This window comes from Coenobita brevimanus, chromosome 112 (assembly GCF_032717465.1).
Source record: "Coenobita brevimanus isolate Jiangsu-jjx chromosome 112, ASM3271746v2, whole genome shotgun sequence".
Classification (NCBI taxonomy): Eukaryota; Metazoa; Arthropoda; class Malacostraca; order Decapoda; family Coenobitidae; genus Coenobita; species Coenobita brevimanus.
The window spans coordinates 11568859-11591938 of record NC_137065.1 but is presented as its reverse complement, the minus strand read 5'-3'; the positions used below and the strand labels follow the sequence as shown (position 1 = coordinate 11591938).

Here is a 23080-nt window from a genome sequence, read left to right as displayed (position 1 = left end):
TGGAGCAATTTCGGGAGAGTCAAGATCGACCCATTCCGAAAAGGGTCGAAAAGACCCGAAAGGCATGTGTTAAAAGTATGTGGCCTTTTTAATCTGAGTACGTTTTTGGTCGACTCTTCGTTCCATGGTATAAATATAGATTCTTTTAGGTTTACAAATCATCTCAATTTGTCGCAAACATATCTCAGTTACAGCTGGCCTAAGGATAATAAGCGTCGTTGTCAGTGTTACACGTACGAAATATATTAAAATGCTTATAAAACTATATTTTTCAGTGTTACATAATCTGGGCATGTGGTTCGAGTTGCAGGGTTTGTCCTCAAGCTTACTAATTATTGTGGGTCTGTATCATACTGTAAACTACCTGACATCTGAACACATATCAGTATGAATGACAATGGATTGGTATAATGAAGGCTTTATTCTTGTCGGGTTTGAGGTTTCGCCAGACTTCTTCCTCAGAGTTATACTGTGTTTTGTATTATACACATGAATATCTTACTGTATGTTATCGATACAAACTATGCCAACATTATCTTCATCATCTTCATCATCATCTAATCCTGTGTTGTCCCATGAGCAGCGTAGGAGCCCGGGGCTAGGCAAGTTGGTCCTGACATCCAAGATGAGAGTGGCCAGCCTCACTCAACCCTGAGTGGTATTATCTGAGCAATAAACCCCAATCACCCCTTGGACATAAACCTGTACAAGCTCAATCCGATTGGAGCGCCTTAATTGCCCACTAAACCACCATGCGCCATAAAATGGTTATAATTATGGTTACCACCCAGCGTAGTTAATGGGTTTCCATGTGTACAGGAAACCATTTGGCTTATCACTTAGTATAGAGTCACCCATAGGCAGAAGGATGAGAAAAGAATGAAGGAAAGAAGGGCAGAATAGGGAGTGTAAAGTCACCCGCAGGCAGAAGGATGAGAGAAGAATGAAGAGTAAAGACAGAAGAAGAAGGAAGGAACGAAGAGGAACGAAGAGAGGAAAGGGCAGTCACCCGAGAGCAGCACTATATCGAGTGAATGGATGGTGAGTGCCCCCACCTACCACTAATGTCAACTGATAAATTAATAAAAAAATATTAAAGTGTATTATGCAAAACTCATCACTTGTGCTGATGTTGTACGGTGTCGTGTGCTAACAAGAATAAGAGTACTGTTAAATACGATCTGTTACTTTCTAGAACAAGTCTCCAGTAAAGAGGAAGATTTAAGAGTAACGTCTTCGAGTATGACGCACAATATTCGAATATACTGTATATTCAAATACCCAACTGTAATACTGGGTAAAGAGGGACATAGGCTCAAGTAAACTTTGTCCAACAGTCTTACTGGCTCGAGATTCAAGCTCAAAGTCTTTTAGAAACGAGTCGGATATGTTACCATTGCACTTCCGACATACCCTTCCCGCCTCCTTTACTAATGAGTGCGTCTCGAATTCCGATCTATCTTCCTTTTTGCCAATATTTCTCCCTGACCCTATGTTATTTTCCTGTGCGTGTCCGCGGGTCACCAACTCTCGGTAAAAATGCTCTGGCAAATATTTAGTTTATATATATTTCGTTTCATGTTGAAGTATGGTAGTGCGCCGGTGGAATGCTCGAATGAGGTCGTTCATATTCAGTGCTTCCCATGAGCAGTCGGCGACAATATTTCGCCGGTTATTTCACGTTTGATGCTTATCAGTTTGCTCTGCTGGCTAATATTCCATATCAGAGAGATGCTTGGAATTCCTGTTAGTCCATCGATGATTTTCTTTCATACTGCAAGTCAGAGAGGAAAGTGACGGGCAGGCTGTGTGTGTGAACTAGACACATTAGAGTGCCAGGCAAACTTTTGTTTCTGGCTGCACTGTCCATGCAATACAAACAGAATAAATTAAGGGAAACATGAATATTGTCAGCTTTGTTGAGGAAGTATTTTATTTACAAGTATCAATCTAACAGCCCCGTAGACAACTGTCAACGCTTTGTTGTAGGTTATGAATTGTAAATTGATTGCGTCTGTACAAAAAATATCAGGTTACATTTTTGTGCGTCTAGAATATTTGGCTCCTTACAGCAACAACAATAATACAAACATTAAAGCAGTCAGTAACAATCATTACAGTATTGCTCTTGGGCTGTTAGTTACTAACAACAAACTACCTTACATGAGATGGAAACCTCTCCTGTCTTTTTCTAACAACTGAACAATATTTGGATTACAGGGACAATAATGGCAATAGAAAGATGTGTAGGATTTCATCACCGTCATTATCATTATTTTTTCCCATATCTTGGATGAGGTATGATCAAACACAAGGAAAAAAAGCAATTTAACAATCAATAACTTGTTGAATCCTTCACAAAATACCATAAAACCCAATAACAATATCGTTCCCTGCAGGTTGCAAGACACTGACACACGCTTGTCGTAAAGTGCACAAGCCAACAAGGACAAACAAGGCAATAATTCCCACAACTTACAGAGGTCGCGCCGGAGTCACACACTTAACACTTACGTGATTTCTTTCTCTTCTGTCTCACACCCTCTTGATCCATTTCATCCACAGTATATTTCATATTTTTCTTCACTTCTCTTTTTTTGCATTTCTTTCATATTTATTGTCGTTTTCCATGTTTCTCTCCATCTATTCATTTCTCGACTTTCTCACCATCTATGCATTTTTCCTTTTCATTCCATTTCCGTTTTTTATGTTTCTTCTTTCACAGCGTAACTAATTTTACTTTCTTTCTTTCACACCATCTTTGATTCAATTATCATATAATAATATTCATGTTTGCGCAATTACTCCTATGTTATCATATATAATAATAACCCTATACAAATATTAATAGCAACTTTCCATCTAAAATAATGGTTTAATTTACGCACCAGCGACCCATTCATCTGTGGTCCATTTCAGGCCAACGTTCACATTTATTTCTGTGATACTTGTCTTAATGAAAAGCAGTCAGTTTAAACTATGAATGCTATTGCACGTGGCCTTAGATATTTCACAGCACCTTTTCTTAACGATGTGTTATTCATACTACACTTTAATAGTCTCTTGTTTGCTATTAATATGCCATTAATGGCGACAAATTTTGCGCCAGTAACATACAGGAGTATATATAAGCATAATTTCCAAAAACAAATCGCTAAGCAAGAGGTGTTACGGAACTTAGAATACAAACTATATCAGATTAAATAAAGCCAAAAAATTAAGAATGTTCCTCCAACACATGCTTAATCACTCATCACTGGCACGATTATCACCACCATCAGTCACCACTAAACTAACACTTTCCCAGCCACGTCGATTTCACTATTATTATTATAACTATTATTATTATTATTATCATTATTATTATTATTATTATTATTATTATTATTATCGTTGTTGTTATTGTTGTTGTTCTTCTTCTTCTTCTTATGATTATGATGATGATGATGATGATGATGATGATGATGATGATGATGATGATTATTATTACATTACTACTATTATTATTCTAATTTCATAGCCCCGCATCAGTTTTGCTGAGTAACAAATAACACTTTTTCAAGGTAATTAAAGGTCGCTGATTCCGAACATGGCTTCAGTTTTTAGCTGGCACGTCACATTAAGCCACAAAATAGTAGGTCATATTCTATTGGGAAAACTCGATTTAGTTGCATGACTCTTGCAATTGCTCATTACTTTTCATAGTTCTGTTAACACTTCATGTTTTCTATACTACTTTTATTGACCATCATATATTTTTATATTTATTATATTGTTATTCTTATTACTTCTGTTAAATATTGTGAGTTGCTGTAGTTGCTCAGCTCTCTCAGTGTTACTGTATTGCTCATTTGTTTTTCATTCGCAGGTTGTATTTATGGCAGCTAACCTATGAGTGTGTAAAATTGACCTAGATATCTTTTGTTACATCTGCGGATGTTTTGCTGCACCAAAACAGCGGACCCAAAATATCAGACTTTGTTGGAAAAGCATATCGTGCATATTTTGGAATGAAACTGGATGACCAAGATAAATCCTGGGACCCTCATTCAGTCTGGCGATGTTGTGCTGAAAACCAGAGACAATGGACCAAAGGAAAAAGAAAGGTTCCACTGGTCCAGAGGGAACTGCAAAATCATCTCGATGATTGCTATTTCTGTCTTGTCAATACTTCAGGATTCAGAACCAAGAAAAAATCTGCCTTAAAATATCCTGACCTCCCATCAGCCAGAAGACCAATCCCCCACACCGATGAAGTAACTAGTCCAGTCTTCAGTACATTAGGTTTTTCTGAAGATGAAGTGGATTGATGTCTATTTGAAGAAAATGGTGATGAGGACAGTGATTTCGGTGATCCATGTCTTGATCTTATGACATAACTTTTTTCTTAGTAAGGCTAAAATTAATAATTTAGTGAGAGACCTTGATAATCCGAGGAGTCTGCTGAATTGTTGGGGTCAGGTTCGAATGGAAAAAAAAAAAAAAAAAAAAAAAAACTCCAGAACCAACTTTTTTTTTTTTTTTTTTTTTTTTCCAGAAACAGGAAAGAGGATTTATGGTAGTTCATCAAAATGGAGGATGAATTTGTATTTTGGGATGACACGAAATGTGTTTTGGAAGCAACGGGCAGTAGGTATCAGCCAGATGAATGGAGATTATCGACAGCTGAAAGAGAAGTCTCACGTGTGTTTCACTATATAATGGAAATAAATTTGATTCAGTTCCAATTGTGCATTCAGTGCATCTTAACGATTGCCATGAGAATAGGAAAAAAATGTGGAAAAGGTAAAATACAAAGAAAACAGCTGGATTATTATAATGGGATATATGTGTTGTTAATGATTCTGGGACAGCAAGGCGGCTACACCAGATATCTTTGTTTTTTACGTTCATGGTACAGTAGAGCAAAGAGTAGACACTGGATAAAAGTGTGGCTGGAAAAAGAAAAAAAATCCCAGTTGGAGAGATAAACATCGTGAATGTGCGTTCTGTTGATTCAGAGAAGATCCTGCTTCCAACACTGCACATTAATCTTGGTTTGATGAAGCAACTTGTGAAAGCTTTGTATAAAGAAGAAAACTGTTTCAAAAATCTGTGTTCCAAGCTTCCCTGCCATTACAGATGAAAAACTGAAAGTTGGTAAATTTCTTGACCGTCATATAAGACTACGGATGGAGGACCAGCAGTTGCCGAACTCAGTGAGAACAGATAAAAGGAATGCATGGAATGCATGTGCACTAGTTAGATCACATTTCTGGGTCTACTAAGACAGAAGGCTATCACCACCTTGTTGAAACTTTACTCAGGAACGTTCAGAAACTCGCATGCAAAATAAATATCAAAGTGTATTTTCTACATAATCATGAAAACTCTTTTCATGAAAATCTTGAAGCAGTAAGTGAAGAACAGGAGAGAGGTTCCATCAAGATAGGAAGAAATGGAAAAAAAAAAAAAAAAAAAAAGTATCAAGGGAGGTGTGACACAAACATTTTGGCCGACTACTGCTGGTTCTTGCAAGCTGATTGTACTGACAATACTTACTGCTATATTTCAAATACTTACTGCCATATTTTCAAATGCTTACCACTATATTTCAAACAATGCAGCAGTGCTGCATTTTTAGATATTCCATTCATATGTTTACTTGGGTTTGGGGATATATATTGACATTTACTCTAATTCTGACTTTATTTATGAAATCAGCACCTTCAAAACATGTAAGATTAATACTTTTTTTTTTTTTTTGTTAATCATATCAGCACTTTTTTTTTTTTTTATAGGATGCAGGGCTGTATTAACATGCCAAACCTTAGTATCACCAAATGTGTGTGTTCGCAGACTAATACCTTTGACATCATGAAGTTGTTTCAGAAAAAAAAAAAAAAAAAAGGATGTCTAGTAGTGTTTGTCTGCGTAATAGCTGTACCATGTTTGAAGGGAATTAATGAAGAAATTAGTAGTGTTTATAAAGAAAAAAGAAAGAAGAAAAAACTTAGTTGATAAACAGTTCTGCACAAATGTGTAAAAACCTAATTAGAAAACAAGAAAGACTCACAAAGTTCGACAGCCACACATAACAACTGCTCTACGGGCCTAGTATTTGCCAAACCCACCCATTGGCCGGCCTAGGAACGGGTCTGTCTCAGAGTCACTTATAATAACAACAGTGTGTCACTCATTTTAACTTGCTGCCATCAGCCCTGTGGTGCACCAACAATGCAGTATGCACTATCGTGGGTACTCTTATACTAAATCTCGCGTGTGAACATCCTGTTTACAGCCTCCAGGTATATTAAATGCATATTCTATATACAGTACTGCGTCAGAAGTAGAGAAAAAAAAAAGAGCAAAAACAAAAGCAGATAATGTTTCGGGTTGGAGACCTCTTGCACAACAAACAGTCCATTTTTTCTCTCTCTCTCTCTCTCTCTCTCTCTCTCTCTCTCTCTCTCTCTCTCTCTCTCTCTCTCTCTCTCTCTCTCTCTCAGTGCATTTTACTAGCGAGTGTGGCCACCCTGTCTCCTTCCCCCAGTCATACCTAATTAATGACACACAACTATATGAAAAGAGTATTTCTATGTAGCTTATGGACGCCTTATGGAGGGCCCGACAAATAGTTCTTTTGTGTTTGTTTTGTTTCACCTGTGACACTGACGTTCCAGAAATGACTCTCAAAAGCAAATTACTTCATTCTTGCCTGACCCCTAACCCTTCCACCAACAATGGTTCAAAGGAAATAAAAACTGAGTTGTCTCTGATCACTGTCATTGTACTTTGTCCTTCTCCTGTGATCTTGTCTGGTTGGTATGAAGAAAATCACTGTCGATATTGTAATTCAAACATACAGAAAAAGTTTACTCTATATACGATAAAAAACAGCTCAAGTTGACCTTACCATGTGCCCCCGACCTTTGTCCTGTTGTTCTAAAAAAGAATAGGTCAGCCTCTTGGCCGTCCTTCTTCTCCTTCAGCATTTGGCTAAAATCTGATAAAACCTCTTTGTTTTACACACACACACACACACACACACACACACACACACACACACACACACACACACACACACACACACACACTCTCTCTCTCTCTCTCTCTCTCTCTCTCTCTCTCTCTCTCACACACACACACACACACACACACACACACACACACACACACACGTCGATCAAAGCCGAACACCGGCTCTTGCTCTGCAAGCACGGGTTTAATGACAAAGAATGGGAGACAAGGAAAGCATGAATAAGTGGATATAAAAAAGAAGACAGGGAGGACACAGGAATAATATGAAAAGAGAAATAGATATTAGGAGACATACCAAACAAAAAACAATGAGACACAAAAGGAGATAAGCCGGAAGAAAAAGTAAAAGGAAACGAGGACAAAAGAACCAGAGGGAGCGGTAGTTGGGTCGAACTGGAGGCTCATTTGTCAGACTCTCAGGCCGCTCCACCTTACTTCACCTTGGCTCTTACTTCGCTTGTGGTTTTACTGCAGAAAGAAAGGAGGCAAAAAGTAAAGGAAGATGGAAGAAACTGATGGAGGAAATAAATAAAGAAAAAAAAAACGATGCAACGAAATTTAATAAATTTAAGAGTAAAAAAGAATGGAAAGAAATCGGAAAACGGAAACTTTGACACAAAGAAAGCATACAGACGGGAGACCAATACTCACCAAATCGGGAAATAAACAGGAAGGAAAGGAATCAATAAAGAGTAAAGAAGGCAACAGAGGAGTAAATGGTTAAGGTGTTAAGTTGGTACAGCTGCCGTAGAGACCCAGGCCGCTCCACCTTACTTCATCTCGTCCTTTACCTCTCGTGGCTTGTGATGCTGTAAAATACTTGTGATTTTGATCCACTGTCCCTCATGGTGGTTGTAAGTGGTGACGATGATGATGATGATGATGATGATGAGAAACTGTGGTGATGCTGGTGATGGTGGGAGTCATGATGATAGTGTAATTACTTTGATTAGCTTTGATACGGATAATGATGATTGTATGGATTTTTTACGATTATGATGATGATAATGATGATGATGGTTGTGTTGGCGATCGCGCTGGTGATTGTTGTTGTGGTGGTGGCAGTGGTGGTGATGATGATTTGATAGTTTATTAAATTTACCTTCTACCTCTCGTATAACCTGTGATATTTTATTAAACTTGGGACATACATAAGGAATAGATAAATAAGGCATAAAAGAAAGAGTATCACAACGAAAATATAATAAGAAAAGAGACAGGAGAAGATGAGAATATTTAGAATAAGAAAAAGAATTGGATATAGAAAGGAGGAAGAAGTAAAAGAAAGGAGAATTTGAGCCAACAGGAAAATAAAAGGCAAAAAGGTAAGATAAATGAAGAAATAAGAAATGAAATGAGAAGAAAAAACGAAACGAGAAATGATGGTAAGAATGGAACTCTGGACACCTGAAGCAGACTCCCAGGCCGCTCCACGGGACTCCCTCTCGCCTCATACTTCTCTTGCGGATGTGATGATGTAATATAGTTATGGTTTGATGTAATGTAACTAATTGTGCTGCTGGTGATAGAGAGGATGATGATTATGATGGATAGAGTGAATTATGGCTGTCTAATAAAAATGGTAATTCTATGTATGATGAGTTTGAGAGGACTGAGAAAGTGTTTTTGATTGGAGATATCAGTGGAAAAGTATGGAATGTGAAAGTGAATGGAGTAGTTCGTGAATGGCCTGTGCTCGCAGAAATGGATGGCACTGGTAGTGTTCTAGTGGACTTCTGTGTGGGGAGGGGGTTGGTAATAGCCAATAGCCATTTTAGGCACAAAATGATCCACAAGTATACTTGTACAGTACATGGCAGGTGATGAGAAGGGTAGGTGGTGAACTGTATGAACGGAAGGCACTGAGTAATTATGTGTGTATGGATGAGAGAATGGGAAGGTATGTACTGGAAGTGAAAACATATAGAGAATGGGGAAGTGGACTTTCTGACCACCAAATGGTGGAGGTGAAAGTCAAGGTTCAAATGCGATTGAGGAATAGAGGGAATAAAGGGCATGAAGAAGTAGTCAATATAAGGAGGGTAGAAATGTTGCAAGAGGATTAATTAAAAAATAAAACATAATATAAAAGTGGATGAGCGATCGGGTAAATATGATCTGGGGCAGATAGGGGAGGTGGAAGTGTGTGCAAGATATTCACAGAAGAAATATGTGCAGCCTGGGAGGTGGTATGTGAGGTTAAGAAAAGACGAAAGGGGATGCAAAGAACAGCATGTTGGAATGAAGAGGTGAGACAAGCTGTGTTGCAAAACAAGTAAGCATATAGTGAGTGGATGGGATGCAGAGACATGGAGGAAGTTGAGAGATGGAATAGAGATATGTACAGTAGTGTAGAAGACATAGGTGAAAAGATTAATAAGAAAGAGTATGAAGAGAGTTGATGAGGAATATGGAAGGAATTTGAGTGTACAGTGGAGAGAATGTAAGAAAATGTTGTGGAGGGAAGTAAAGAGAGTTAGACAGGGTGATAAAAAGGTAGGGGGGGGGGAATGAAGAATAAAAATGGTAGATTGATAGTGGAGAAGGGAGGAAAAGGTGAGCAGATGGAGAGAAGATATTAAGGAACTGTTAAACACAGATGATGAAAGTAACGCGAGTAAAAGTGGCTGGGGAATGGCCGGGAGAAGGAGGGAAGTGAGAAAGGAGGAAGAGATCAGTAGGATGGAAGTAATGGAAGCAATGAAGAAAGTTAACGTGGGGAAAGCCTCAGGAATTGATGGAATGTGTGGTGAAATGCTGAAGCAAGGGGGAGAGATAGTAGTAGAACGGATATGGAAGATGTGCAGATTGGCCTGGGAGCAAGGAAGAGTCCCGGAGGATTGGAAGTCAGGTATAATATTAGTACAAAGGAAATGGACAAAAAGAAGTGTGTGGTAATCATAGGGGCATTTGTCTACTCAATGTAATAGGAAAAGTAAATCATAGGATACATACTGAAAGAATTAGGAAAATTACAGAGGAATGAGTTGGAGAAGAGCCGGGAAGTTTTATGGAGGGGAGAAGAGGTTGTATAGATGAGATATTCATCCTTAGGTCTTTAGTGGAAAAGTTTCTAGGGAAGAGAAATAAGTTGTATACAGCCCTTATAGATTTAGAGAAAGCATCTGACAGAGTTGATAGGCAAGGAATATGGAAAATATTAAGAATATAATTATGGAGTAAATGGGAAGATGTTGAATGCCATGATGAGTATGAATGAGGGCGTTCAGGCTGCAGTGCGTGTGGATGGTGAACTGAGTGAAATTTGCTATTTGAATGTTGAATTGAAGCAGGGATGTGTCGTGTCTCCATGGTTGTTCTGTTTCTATATAGATGGAGTTATAAAAGAGATACAAGGTAGGGCAGTGGATATTGGAGCGGCCCTAATGAGGGAGGGCAGCGTTTGGAAGCTTCCTGTTCTGTTGTTTGCAGATGATCCTATGTTGTTAAATGAAGATGAAAGGGAACTGCAAGGCCTGGTGAACGAGTTTGGGAGAATGTGTAAGAAACAGAATCTAAATGTGAATGTAGGGAAAAGTACAGTTGTACTCTTCGAGAGAAAGGAAGTCACTGAAAGTACTGTAAAATGAAGCTGAATGATGAGGAAATTGAAAAAGTGAGTGCATTTAAGTACATGAGTGGTGTGATGAATTAGGATGGAAGTTTGGAAGAAGAAGTGCTTGACAGTGTACAACAAGGAAGGAAGGTTGTTGGTTCTTGAAAGCAGCGATAAGAAATAGGGAAGTGAGCATGGAAGTAAGTTGTTGCATGATAGTATTGTGATACCAACTCTAACATATGGAGACGGAAATTGGACCTTGTTCGAAGGACACAAATCAAGAGTGAGAGATGTGGAAATGAATTACTTGAGTGAAGCATGTGGAGTTACATGGAGAGACAGACTGACAAATGAGGAAGTGAATGAGCGTTGTGGTGTGGATGTGGATGTGATAGAAAGCGTTAGGAGAAATACACTGAGATGGTTTGGCCATGTGGAGAGGATGGAGAGCGAGAGACTAACCATAAGAGTGTATGCGAGTGAGGTGGAGTCGTGGAGAGGGAGGGGGAGCCCGAGGATGAGATGGAAGGATGGAGTGGACAGGTGTATGAGAAGGGGGGTGGGCAGGGGGGAGGGCAGCGAAATGGAGAGAGACTGGGCGACATGGAGACGATATGTCTGTGGCCACATATTACGGGATTAAGGCGTCTGGCTATAAATAGACAGATGGATAGATAGATAGATAGATGATTATCATGGTGATGTATATAGTGAATTATAGTAGTTCGATTATAATGGTAATGATGATGATGATGATGATGATGTTAATGATCATGATGATGATAATCATGGTGGTGATAGTGATGATGATGATGATGACCATGATGGTGATAGTGATCATAATGATGGTAATAATGATGATGATGATGATGATGATGATGATGATGTTGATGATGATCATGGTGGTGAGAGTGATGATGATGATGATAAGGAGGAGGAGGTGGACCATGGTGGTGATAGTGATGATGACGATGATGACCGTGGTGATGATGATGATAATGATGATGATGACCATGGTGATGATAGTGATGATGATGATTATGACCATGGTGATGATGATGATGATGATGATGATGACCATGGTGGTGATAGTGGTGATAATGATGATGATGATGATGATGATGATAGTGCTGATAGTGATGATGATGATGATGATGATAATGATGACAATGATCATGATGATGATGATCATGGTAGTGTTAGTGTTGATGATGATGATGATGATGACCATGGTGGTGATAGTGATGATGATGATGATGGTGATGATGGCGATAATGATGATGATGATGACCATGCTGGTGATAGTGATGATGATGATGATGATATCCATTGTGGGGGTAGTGATGATGATGATGACAATGATGATGATGACCGTGGTGTTGATAGAGATGATAATGATGATGATGATTATGATGATGATGGTGATGATGATGATGATAGTGATCATGATCATGATGACCATGGTGGTGATAGTGATGATGATGGTGATGATAATGATCATGATTATGATGATCATTGTCATGATAGTGATGATGATGATGATGATAAAATCTGTAGTATTTCATGGTACTGTAATTTAGTTATTATGGTAATTCTGTGTATTATGCTGCGACGGCTGGTGCTGGTGCTGCTGCTGCTGCTGATGATGATGATGATGATGACGATGATAATGATGTTGATAGAGTAATGATACCATTGATGATAAACCTTACTTCGCTTTCCGAAGTGAGGAAAGACGCATAAAAAGGAGGGAATGAGAGCGAGAAACAAAAAGAGACTTAAAAGAAATAAAGTCAATGAAACAATGACGAAGGAGGATAAGGAGACGGACAACGTGAAAGAAAAGGAGAAAGAAAAAAATGAAGAAATGTTAAAAATAATATGTTGTGACGCTCCAGGAAGGAAGGGAGGAAAGACAAAGGAAGATAAAAACGGAAGGGAAGGAAATAGGAAACTTGGAACCAAAAGAACAGAATGAATGCGAATACAGAAGGAGGAGGAGAAAGAAAGTAGGAAAAAAGGAGGACAAAATGAAAGAAACTGTGAAGTTTTGAACTCGGTATGAAAAACATATTTTTAACAGAAAAAAAAAAAATATTGAGTGTGGTAGGTGGGGGCGCTCACCATCCACTCACTCAATGTAGTGCTGCTCTCGGGTGTCTGCCCTTTCCTCTCCTTCATCCTTCTTTCCTTCCATCCTCCTCTGTCTTTCTTTCCTTCAGTCTTTCCTCGTCCTTCTGCCTACGGGTGACTTTACACTCCCACTTCTGTCTTTCTTTCCTTCATTCTTTCCTCTTCCTTTGCTTGTGGGTGACTCTACACTGAGTGACAAACCAAATGGTTTCCTGTACACCAGGAAACCATTTATTACGCTGGGTGGTAACCATAAAACCAAATTTTGGCGCCTGGTGGTTTAATGAGCAATTACTGCGCTCTAATCGGATTGAGCCGGTGAAGGGGTTTATTGATCACGTAATGCCACTCAGGGATGAGTGAGGCTGGTCACTCTCATCTTAAATGTTAGGACCAACTGTCTAGCCCCGGGCTCCTGCTCTCCTCGTGGGGCAACGTAGGATTGGCTGATGGATGGATGGATGGATGGATGTTAGAGGAAAAAAACTGTATGAAAGAGAACAGGAGAAGAGACAAAAAGAAAAGTAGGAAGAATAAAAAGACAAAACAAAATGAGAAACGCAGAAGAAAAATAAAGAAATGGATAAAAAGAAGATGGAAGGAAAGTTACTGAAAGGAGAAAGAATTAAAATAAGTTATAAATGGTAAGAGTTAACTCGGTACACCTAAAATAGAGCCTCAGGCCACTACACCTTATATCACCTCACCTCCTGCCTCGTGTGTAGCTTGTGATGATAAAATACAGTGAAAAAATAAAGTAGAAAGGAAAACGGTAAATAGGAGTATGAAGAAACAGAGAAAGGGATAGCCTACAAGGAGAAACAAAGAAAAGCAGATAATATGTAAGATTTGGACTAGGTATACCTGTAGGAGAGTCCCAGGCCGATCCACCTTGCTTCAACCTGACTCCTTCATTTTGGAAATTGTGATGGTTTATTATAATGGTGATTTTAATCCAATGGTACTGATGATGATGGCGATGTAGCTTGCTTTTGACGACGACGACGGGATGGTGATGGTGATGATGATGATGACGATGATGTTGATGATGGTGATGATGATGGTGATGGTGATAATAGTGAGTTAGTACTCGTGTAATAACCTTTCTTCATTCTTCCTCCTCCCTGTTTTATAGCTTGTAATTATGCTGTACAATGGAGGGAGAAAGGACGATGAAGGATAATGAAAAAAAAAAATGGGCAATTTAATAGGAAAACAGACATAAATGGAGTAAGAAAAGTGAGATGCATTAAAGAGAAAGTGACAACAAACAGGGAGTGAGAGAAGGAAAAGGATAAAAAGAAAACAAAGTAAAAATGAATGTGTAAAAAACGAAATAACGGAAGAGTAAACTAAAGAACAAAAATACCGGGTAAACGGAAGGTAAAAAAAAAATAAAATAAGGAAATAAGAAAAAATAAAGAAGAGGGAAATATATTGCAGGAGAGGGTCGGATTCAAGACACCTTTTTTAATTCACCTTGGATCCTTCCTCTCCTGTAGTTTTATTTTTTAATTACAGTGAAGCAAAAAATTTGACAGGCACAAAAAGTTGGGTAATGGAACAAGGAGTGTGGACAGAAAGAAAACAATAAACAGCAGGAACGAGATTCAGAAAGAATGGAGAAAAGAGCGGAGAGGACAAAGATGAGAGGAGGAAAGGAGAAGAAAAGAAAATATACCGGTATGTATAGAAGTAGAGAAATGGAGGTTTAAGGGCATTTATGAAGCAAAATAGGAATAAAATGTGGGAATAGGATGCTAGTATAGTTCGAGCTCAGTACACTTGTAGTAGAGTCCCAGGCCGCTCCACCTTACTTCACCTGGCCTCCTACCTCACTTGTAGCTTGTGTTGATGTAATATAGCGCTTAGATCTAATATCTGATCATGGTACGGGCAGTGATGGTGATTTGATGACTGTAGATGTGACTACGATGTTGGTGGAGATGGTAATGATGATGGTGGTGGTGGTGACTGTGATGGTGATGAAGATTGAATGTTAGTTTTGATGACAATAATGATATGTGTATAGATGATGGTTATGATAGTGATGATAATGTCGATGATGACGGTAATAGTCGTATTGATGGTGATTGCACAATAGACTAACAATGATGGTAGCAACCATACTTCATCTGGCCACATTCCTCTCTTTTAGGTTTTGATGCTGTAATTATAGGTGTGGCTTTGACCTTATGTTATTAATGATAAGGTTGGTTATATTTAAGGTGAAGATGATGATTATGATGCTCATTATAATGGGCAAGTAGTTTAGGTTTCATGCTAATTATAGTCACTTGGATGATAATAAAAGACATGCTAGACGATCATGATAATATTTTACATGATGATAACAATGATGATGATAGTGGTTATGGTAATGTTGAACATCATTGACAAGATGGTAACCTTAACAATTCCGTGTAATTCTTTCTTAAGTTACATTATATGACACACTTCGTCACCTCGGGCCCATTGTTGTCACCATCACGCACAGTCCAAGTCACACAGTTCATGATTCGACTCCTAATATTCTTGTTCTCTTCGCACAAACAAAAATAAAATAAAATAAAATTAATCAAATAATAATAATAATAATAATAATGACAATAGACACGTATCCACAGCACACTACAAGAGCCGAGAGTCTGTCACTATTCGGGAAACAGAAGCTTGTAGCCACCGGCAAACATCCCATGGTGACTTTGTCATTAATTGTTCAACTGATTTAAACAAAGACTAAAAGAAGAACACGGACACTTTTAATGTTGTCGTACTCACATAATTTTATTCTCATTATATTCTACCTCAATGTTTGCTAGAGAAACTGAAGATTATTAGTAATAAATGTGTTTGGTATTTACTGATATTATCTGCAGACACATTTCACGGCTTCCCACTACAATCCCGCCCCCTCCCCCTCCACCCACCTACCCACCCAGCCACCCACCCACACACACACACACACACACACACACACACACACACACACACACACACACAGCTCAGTTCCCAACTGCCTTAATATTCACCAGCTAAATCCAAACCTCAGATGGCACCTGCCCCATTAATTGCCACTTATAATAACACGAATATTGACTAAGCCATTAGTGTACATTAATATGTGAACAGCGTTTAACCTGACCATCTCCTCTCACGCACACCCAAATTTCGCACACCTCCCCCACCCCCCAGAACAGCCGTTCCCCAGCTCACCCTTCCCACCCATACCCACTCCCCTTCCCCACCTCCATCCACTCCACCTCCCCCTCCTTCACGCACCTCTCCTACCCCCAAAACAGCCATTCCCCAGCTCTCCCTACCCACCCACTCCCCCTCCCTTCCCCTACCTCCATTCACTCCACCTCCTCCTCCTTTAGCTACTTCTGCACAGCAACCCCTCTTGTGAACCTGGGGGTGTGAATGTTTGGTGTGTTTACATGCAGCATAGAAGGATTAAACAGCCAACTAAGGGACACTGTGACGTGGCTCAATGCGTTTCCTGTGTATCAACCCAGATAAATTTACGCTTCCTTAATACCACCAGCGTTGCGAAGCGAGCGGAGTGGTAATGTTCAGTTTTGAGGCTGGCTGACTGGCTTTGTTTGTGTGTGGGTAAACAACGTATCTCATGAACGGTATGAACTATCAACATGAAACCTTCAGGGTATTAAAATATGGCCAAAATCTATTTTTTTTTTTTTTTTCGAAAATGAGCACTAGGGGTCAAGGTCAAGGTCATCAAAATGGATGCTAAAGGTCAACTACTTGATGTTTGATGACCTTGACCTTGACCCCGAGTGCCCATTTTCGAAATCATCCTAGCTTTTGGCCATATCTTGATACCCTGAAAGTTTCATGTTGATAGCTCATGCCGTTCATGAGATACCTTGTTTACCCACACACAAACAAAGCCAGTCAGCCAACCTCGTAACTGAAATAAAATAAAATGAAAGCATTACCACTCCGCCCGCTTACCACCCGCGTTGCGAAGCGAGCGGAGTGGTGATGTTTTCGGCTGTGAGGTTGGCTAACTGGCTTTGTGTGTGTTTTACATCCTGAATTTGCGTCAAATCAGAAATGGAGGTGCAAAATTATCTGCCGAGGAAAAACTTTCCGGCTACGTGGGTGGTGAGATCCCATCGTGAGACTGCTTCTAGTTTTCATTGCTATCCCTTTCCACCGTCCACCTTCCTCTTCTCCTTTTCGTCTCTCTCTCCTTCACATCTTCTTCTCCTTCACTCTACATCCCTCCTCTCTCTTTCAACTGAAACATATAGAAGGGGTTCTCTCTCTCTCTCTCTCTCTCTCTCTCTCTCTCTCTCTCTCTCTCTCTCTCTCTCTCAGCCATAGTATTTCTGTTTCCAGTTTATATCTTTTTCAACTCTCAGGCGCCTCCTATCTCCTTTTTTATTCAACTCCTCCACCGCTCTCTCGCCTTTACTTTATCCTCTTCTTTACCATCACCCTTTTCTTTTCTATTTACCTCTGTGCTTATTTTATATTGTAGATTACAGTTGTCATCTTGCCTGCTTCCGGTTTGTTATAATATAGTCATTTCAGTGTTATTTGTATTTATTCTGCCTTTCTCTCACTCCTCTGATTCATTCTGCTGGTTTTCATAAGCTTCGTAAAGTTGCACGTTTTCTCGCACGTGTCCTGTGTACAGAGAACTTAAAAGGTAAATGTAATTTAATCCTGACTTCAGCCTAAAATGTAGTTTAACCCTGACTTCAGCCTATAGCTATTAGCCTTCTGTTTTTCTTTACAACGAGTTATGTTCTCTCAACGATTTTTACTCTTTTCCTCTCTCAGCATTTTATTTTACTACATATTTCTCTTCCTCTCTCTTTCTAGTTTTCTCTGCTATTCTATCTTCATTCTTCCCTTATTTTTTTTTCCCCTCCATTTTTCTTCTCTTCATCTTTTCTTCCTCCCCTCCCTGTCCTTTGTCCCTTCCCACCCTTCTTCCTTTCTTTACTCTCTGCTTTCCTCCCTTCCCTGTTTTTTTCTCTGTCTGTCATCTTCACATCCCGTCTCCCTTGTTTTTTCCCTACCTTTCTTCCTTCCCTCCCTTTCTTCATCCTCCTACTTCTTTTCTCCCTCCGTCTCTTTCTTCCTTCATCCCACACCTCCTTTCTTTTTCACTCGCCGGCTCTCCACACGATAAAGGAAAATCAATTGGGAAGCTAAGAAGCAAGATGATACTGACAATAAGCAATTTCCGACCTGGCGCAGAAAACATGATGTTGGGTTTGTCGCTACTTAGTCGTTCCAGGATTAGCGACTTGAGGTAGTGCGGGGAGGAAGGCATCATAATGTCGTCTTGTCGATTTTATTCTTGCTGTTCAGTGACGATTTAGTTCAGCCTGAAAGTGAGACTTTTTGTACCAGCATGATGTAGTCTCCATTATCTCCTTCCCTACAAAACAGAGGAGAATAATATAGAAGGCTGAAGGACTATTTTACTGGCAACGTTGAATGCGTAGCTGTTGTAATTGAGTCTGCTTCTGTGCATGTATCTATTTTGACACAAGATGGTTCATAATTGTTCGATCCACATCGAAAAGAACTGGCTGATCCATTGTGCGTGGATCTGGAAACAAGTGATCTGATATTGGTGGAGAACGATCAAAAGTCAACGATACAGGGCAAGGTCAAAGTTCAGGGCGACATTACCTCCTGAATCCCTGATCCTGTAGCGGGTGATTATTGTTAAATATTAAGTTTTGTAGATTCAGTCTGTCTTGAGGTTAGAACCAAACTGTAATGAGGTTTTGTGGCTTATATTCTTGAATTATATACAAAGCTTGAATACAGGACTCGGCCAGGACGGTGTAGTGGCACAGCCTGCCCTTGTGAAAGTCTATAATAGTCTGCCCTGCCATCGCTGCATGAGAGAGCTGATTTGCAACGCTGAGCTTTGTAGAACCTGTAACGAAATGGAGTCATAAGATAGGGTTGCCACAGCGTATGATGAAATAATGTATGAACAGATAATAAACACATTTATATATATTACAGTGATTACAGTGATTAAGAGTGAATAATTATATGGTTTTGTTGTTAATATATTATATATACATAAGTGGGACCGGTAGATCGCTGGGTTACAACTCAAGTGAATCCTCTCGATTATATACTTTGTAACTGAAGCTAACTAATGTGTACCTAACCTTGTTACACTGTAGTGTGCGAAGCTAGCTAAACAACGGTCTGTTGAGCACCTAACTGAGATCGAGCCTGCTTCCAAGACCTCTTCTTAAACCCGGCCATACACGCACAGGCAAGCCCATCCAGTGGCATGAAAAGGCAGGCCTGTTCGGGCAAATCTCGGCGTGTGTGGGTAGGGAACAGACACCTGCACAGGCGGCTTCAACGTTCGTCCTGGGATCTGTCGCGGACAGATTTTCGTGGCTCCGGTCAGGTTCAGGCAAACTTAGCATGTGTGCGGTACCGCAGGCCGTCAGGCGTCAGCCTTGTGTCAGTTGTGTGGGAGTGAAGACGTTCGCAGTTCTTTCAGCAGAGTCAGATGGGACAATTTACTCCTCATCAACCAATCTTTTGCCCATTCGGTCCGTTTTATCCTCCTCTTTCTATTATTTGCAAAATAGGCCGCGGCAACATCCCCGACAGCATACAGCTCCAGGTCATCTGTGGTCAGAGGAGCGTCCATGGCCACCCTCACCCCACGGTGTTTAGCTTGCAACTGAGCTCGAGACGTGAGGCCGACTGAACTGTGTGTAGGCACACCATTGTTCGTTGAGGCTGGCCTCTTCAGGCCACCGGACGGGCTCGCTTGTCCATGTATGGCCCGCTTAACACTATATCTGGACAAAACGCATTTAATACAAGAGTCCAGCACACACAAGCTAAGGGCAAACAAAAAGGTAGGCACAGGAACACCAGGAAGTAAGATAGGCGGTGTTAGGTAGGAAGGGAGAGAGGCATCAAAGAAGTAAGTAAATTCACTGTCAATGAGATAGGAAAGGAACTATATACGATCTGAGACAACAGAGAGTTTCCAAAGGAGACCTTCAATAAGAGAGTCAGTGAACGAAGATCCGTTGACAGGTTAGCTGTGAAAGCAATGTGTTTACGACTCGGGAGTGTCATGCAGGGGTAGCCACCTGGGGCAACCAACCCTGCCATGCATCCTGCATGCAACTGACAGGAGGAAAAAGTATTTCCAAAATCTTTCTGCTAGCACCTTCCACCAGACCATTTGAGGCTGGATGGTAGGCTGTGACGAAGGTTTGCTTAACGTCGTACTGGCGACAAATTTCCTTGTGGACTTGCTAACAGAACTCTGTGCTGTTATCAGACAGCAACACCTTGGGCATAGGAAATGGACAGATTATTTGTGTAACAACAGCACGAGCCACTTCATCGGTTGACTTGGAAACCAGAGGCACCCAAACAACAATCCCTGAAAAGTGATCAACAGCAATGAGGAGATAAAGAGAGCCCTGATAGCTTCGTGGAAGCTGAAGTAGATCAATGGCTACAGTATCCCAAGGTTTCTCGGGAGTAGGACATTGAAGAATAGGAGCAGGCTTTCCAGTAGTACCAGTGTGTTGGACACATGACTTACAAAGGACAGTATGATTGTCAATATCGTTTTGCATTGTTGGCTAATAATATTTCTTTCTGGGCTCGTGTAAACCCTTGTCTCTCCCAGGCTGCCCAGCATGTGAAACATGGAACTACAAGTTGGAAAACGTGACACGGAAAATCTGACACACTTGTAAAATATGTCTTAGTGTAATTGAAATTGTATGAGCGGAACAGGTAGGAGCAAATCAGGGAGAGTGGTTATATCTCCAGACTCAAGACTTCTTAGACTCTTGACCACTGGGGATCGCCGGGTCTGGACGATATAAACGCAAATATTATAAACGAAACCAAAGAAGAGTTATGTCAACCACTTTTAGAGTTATTTAATGGCTCTTTGATATCAGAAGTTCCAGAGACGTGGATGACCGGAAACGTAGTGCCCATTTTTAAAATGGGTCATAAAGGATCTGCGTCGAATTATTGTCTGATAAGCCTAACGTCAATAGTAGAAAAAATGCTAGAGTAAATTTTAGCAAATAAAATTAGGAAACATTTAGAAAGATTTAATCTTACAAATGAAAATCAGCACAAATTCAGGCAAGGACGATCCTGCCTCACAAACTTGTTGTCATCCTTCTCGGAGGTCTCGAAGGAGGTGGATAGCAATAAAGCTTACGATATTATTTATCTGGACTTTAGTAAAGCTTTTGATAGGGTGCCACACGATATGTTAGAAAGGTTCGAACACACGGTATAGACGGCTATATTTTAAATAGATAGAATCGGGGCTGATGGGACAAGAGAGTATTAATAAATGGAATTAAGTCGGATTGGGAATTAGTAACTAGCGGTGTTCCACAGGGTTCAGTACTCGGTCCCTTACCATTTATTATATATATATATATATATATATATATATATATATATATATATATATATATATGGTCAAGACTTAGGAATCAATAACAGTATTACCAGATTTGCCGACGATACAAAAATAGGGCGTATCATTAACTCGACTGACGATTGCCTTAACTTACAAAAGGACCTCGAAATAATGTCCAAATGGTCTAAAAACTGGCAAATGGAATTTAATGAAAAATGTAAAGTACTTAACCTAGAGACGACCACTGGAGATACTAAATACAACTTAGAAAACAAAGAAATCAGTAAATCGGAAGGCGAGACAGATCTAGGAGTTATGGTTAGTAAAGACCTCAAACCAATGCAACAGTGTATTAATGCGAGAAATTAAGCAAATAGGGCCCTAGGATTTATTTTGGGAATCATGAGCAATGGGACATCACAAACATTACTGCAAATTTATCAAGCATTAGTAAGGACACATTTAGATGACGCCATGCAATTTTGCATTCCGTACTATAGAATAGATATAAATTCGTTTGAAAATGTACAGGGAAGAATGACAAAAATGATACATGATGTTCGGTACCTGCCATATGAAGACAGACTAAAAAGACTAAATTTGCACTCATTTGAGAGGCATAGAGTAAGGGAGAGACTTAATTGGGGTGTTTAAGTGAATGAAGGGAATAAATAAGAGAGATAGCAGCAAGGTACTTAAAATGAACATACAAGAATTAATGCTCTGTCCACTTCTGCTTGGCCTAAAATTGCCATCTCTCTATCTTGAATATTGAATTGTAACAGTAAATCAGCACTAGAATATGGTGTTACACTCTAATTTAATTTAGCCTCAAATTGCCTTTGCTCCATCTTGAATCCTTGGCTGTATCAAAAGACACATGATGATGCTAGTCATGAAAGTGTATCATGACAAAGAAACAAAGCCGTAACATTATCTATTTTGGCATTTAACTACAGCGAGTTTGTTACAAAATGAAAGTTTTTGCGAAGTTAAGGTGGATGAGCAACAGTATAGTGGTGGCCTAAATCTAAAATGGTGGAAGTGATGATGATGTAGGTTAATTTTGATGATGATAAGCGTTTTTATTACTATCTATCTACTGCCAGACGCCGCAGTCCCGTAAGGGGTGGCCACAAGCAAATCGCCTCCACATCGCCCTGTCTCCCACCATTTCACTGTCCTACTCCCAGCTCACGTCCCCCTCTTTCATATACCTCTCCACTCCATCCCTCCATCTCATCTTTGGCCTCCCCCTCCCTTTCACTCACATACACTCTCCTCGTCAGTCTCTCGCTCTCAATCCTCCCCATATGGCCAAACCACCTCAGCGTGTTTCTCCTAACGCTTCCTAACACATCCACACCACAACGTTCTTTTACTTCCTCGTTTGTCAGTCTGTCTCTCAATGTGACTCCACATGCTTCCCTGAAATAATTCATTTCCACTGCTCTCACTCTTGACTTGTGTCCCTTAAACAATAATGATTGTGTGAATAATGATGATACCGATTATGGTTAGTTATATTGATGGTGATGAGTGGTAGTTTTGATGATGATGACTGAGTAATAACGACGATAATGATGGCTGAATGAGTGATGATGATGGTGATGGTGGTACCGATAGTGGTAGTGACTGTGATGAAGCGAAAGATGGAAGGGCAACGAGAAATGTGGAAAAGATAGAAAAATAAAGGTTAAAAGGAAGTAGGAGATTGAAAGCGAAAAAGAGGAAGAGGGATATTTATGAGTCAGAACGCGGTACGCCTGTAGCAGAGTTCCAGGCCGTTCCACATTACTTCATCTTGGCACCTACTTCCTATAGTTTTAGTGCTGTAACAGAATGATGAAAGAAAAGAAAAAGAAAGACACGAAAGTATAACAACAAAGACAAAGAAGAAAGAATGTAAGGGCAGAGAAGAAATG

The 23080-nt window shown here is 39.9% G+C and overlaps 1 pseudogene; it reads right to left on the bottom strand.

Annotated features, from left to right (window-relative positions):
• Nucleotides 1-23080, bottom strand: part of LOC145418075 (KRAB domain-containing protein 2-like) — a 121448-nt pseudogene that overhangs the window by 97214 nt on the left and 1154 nt on the right.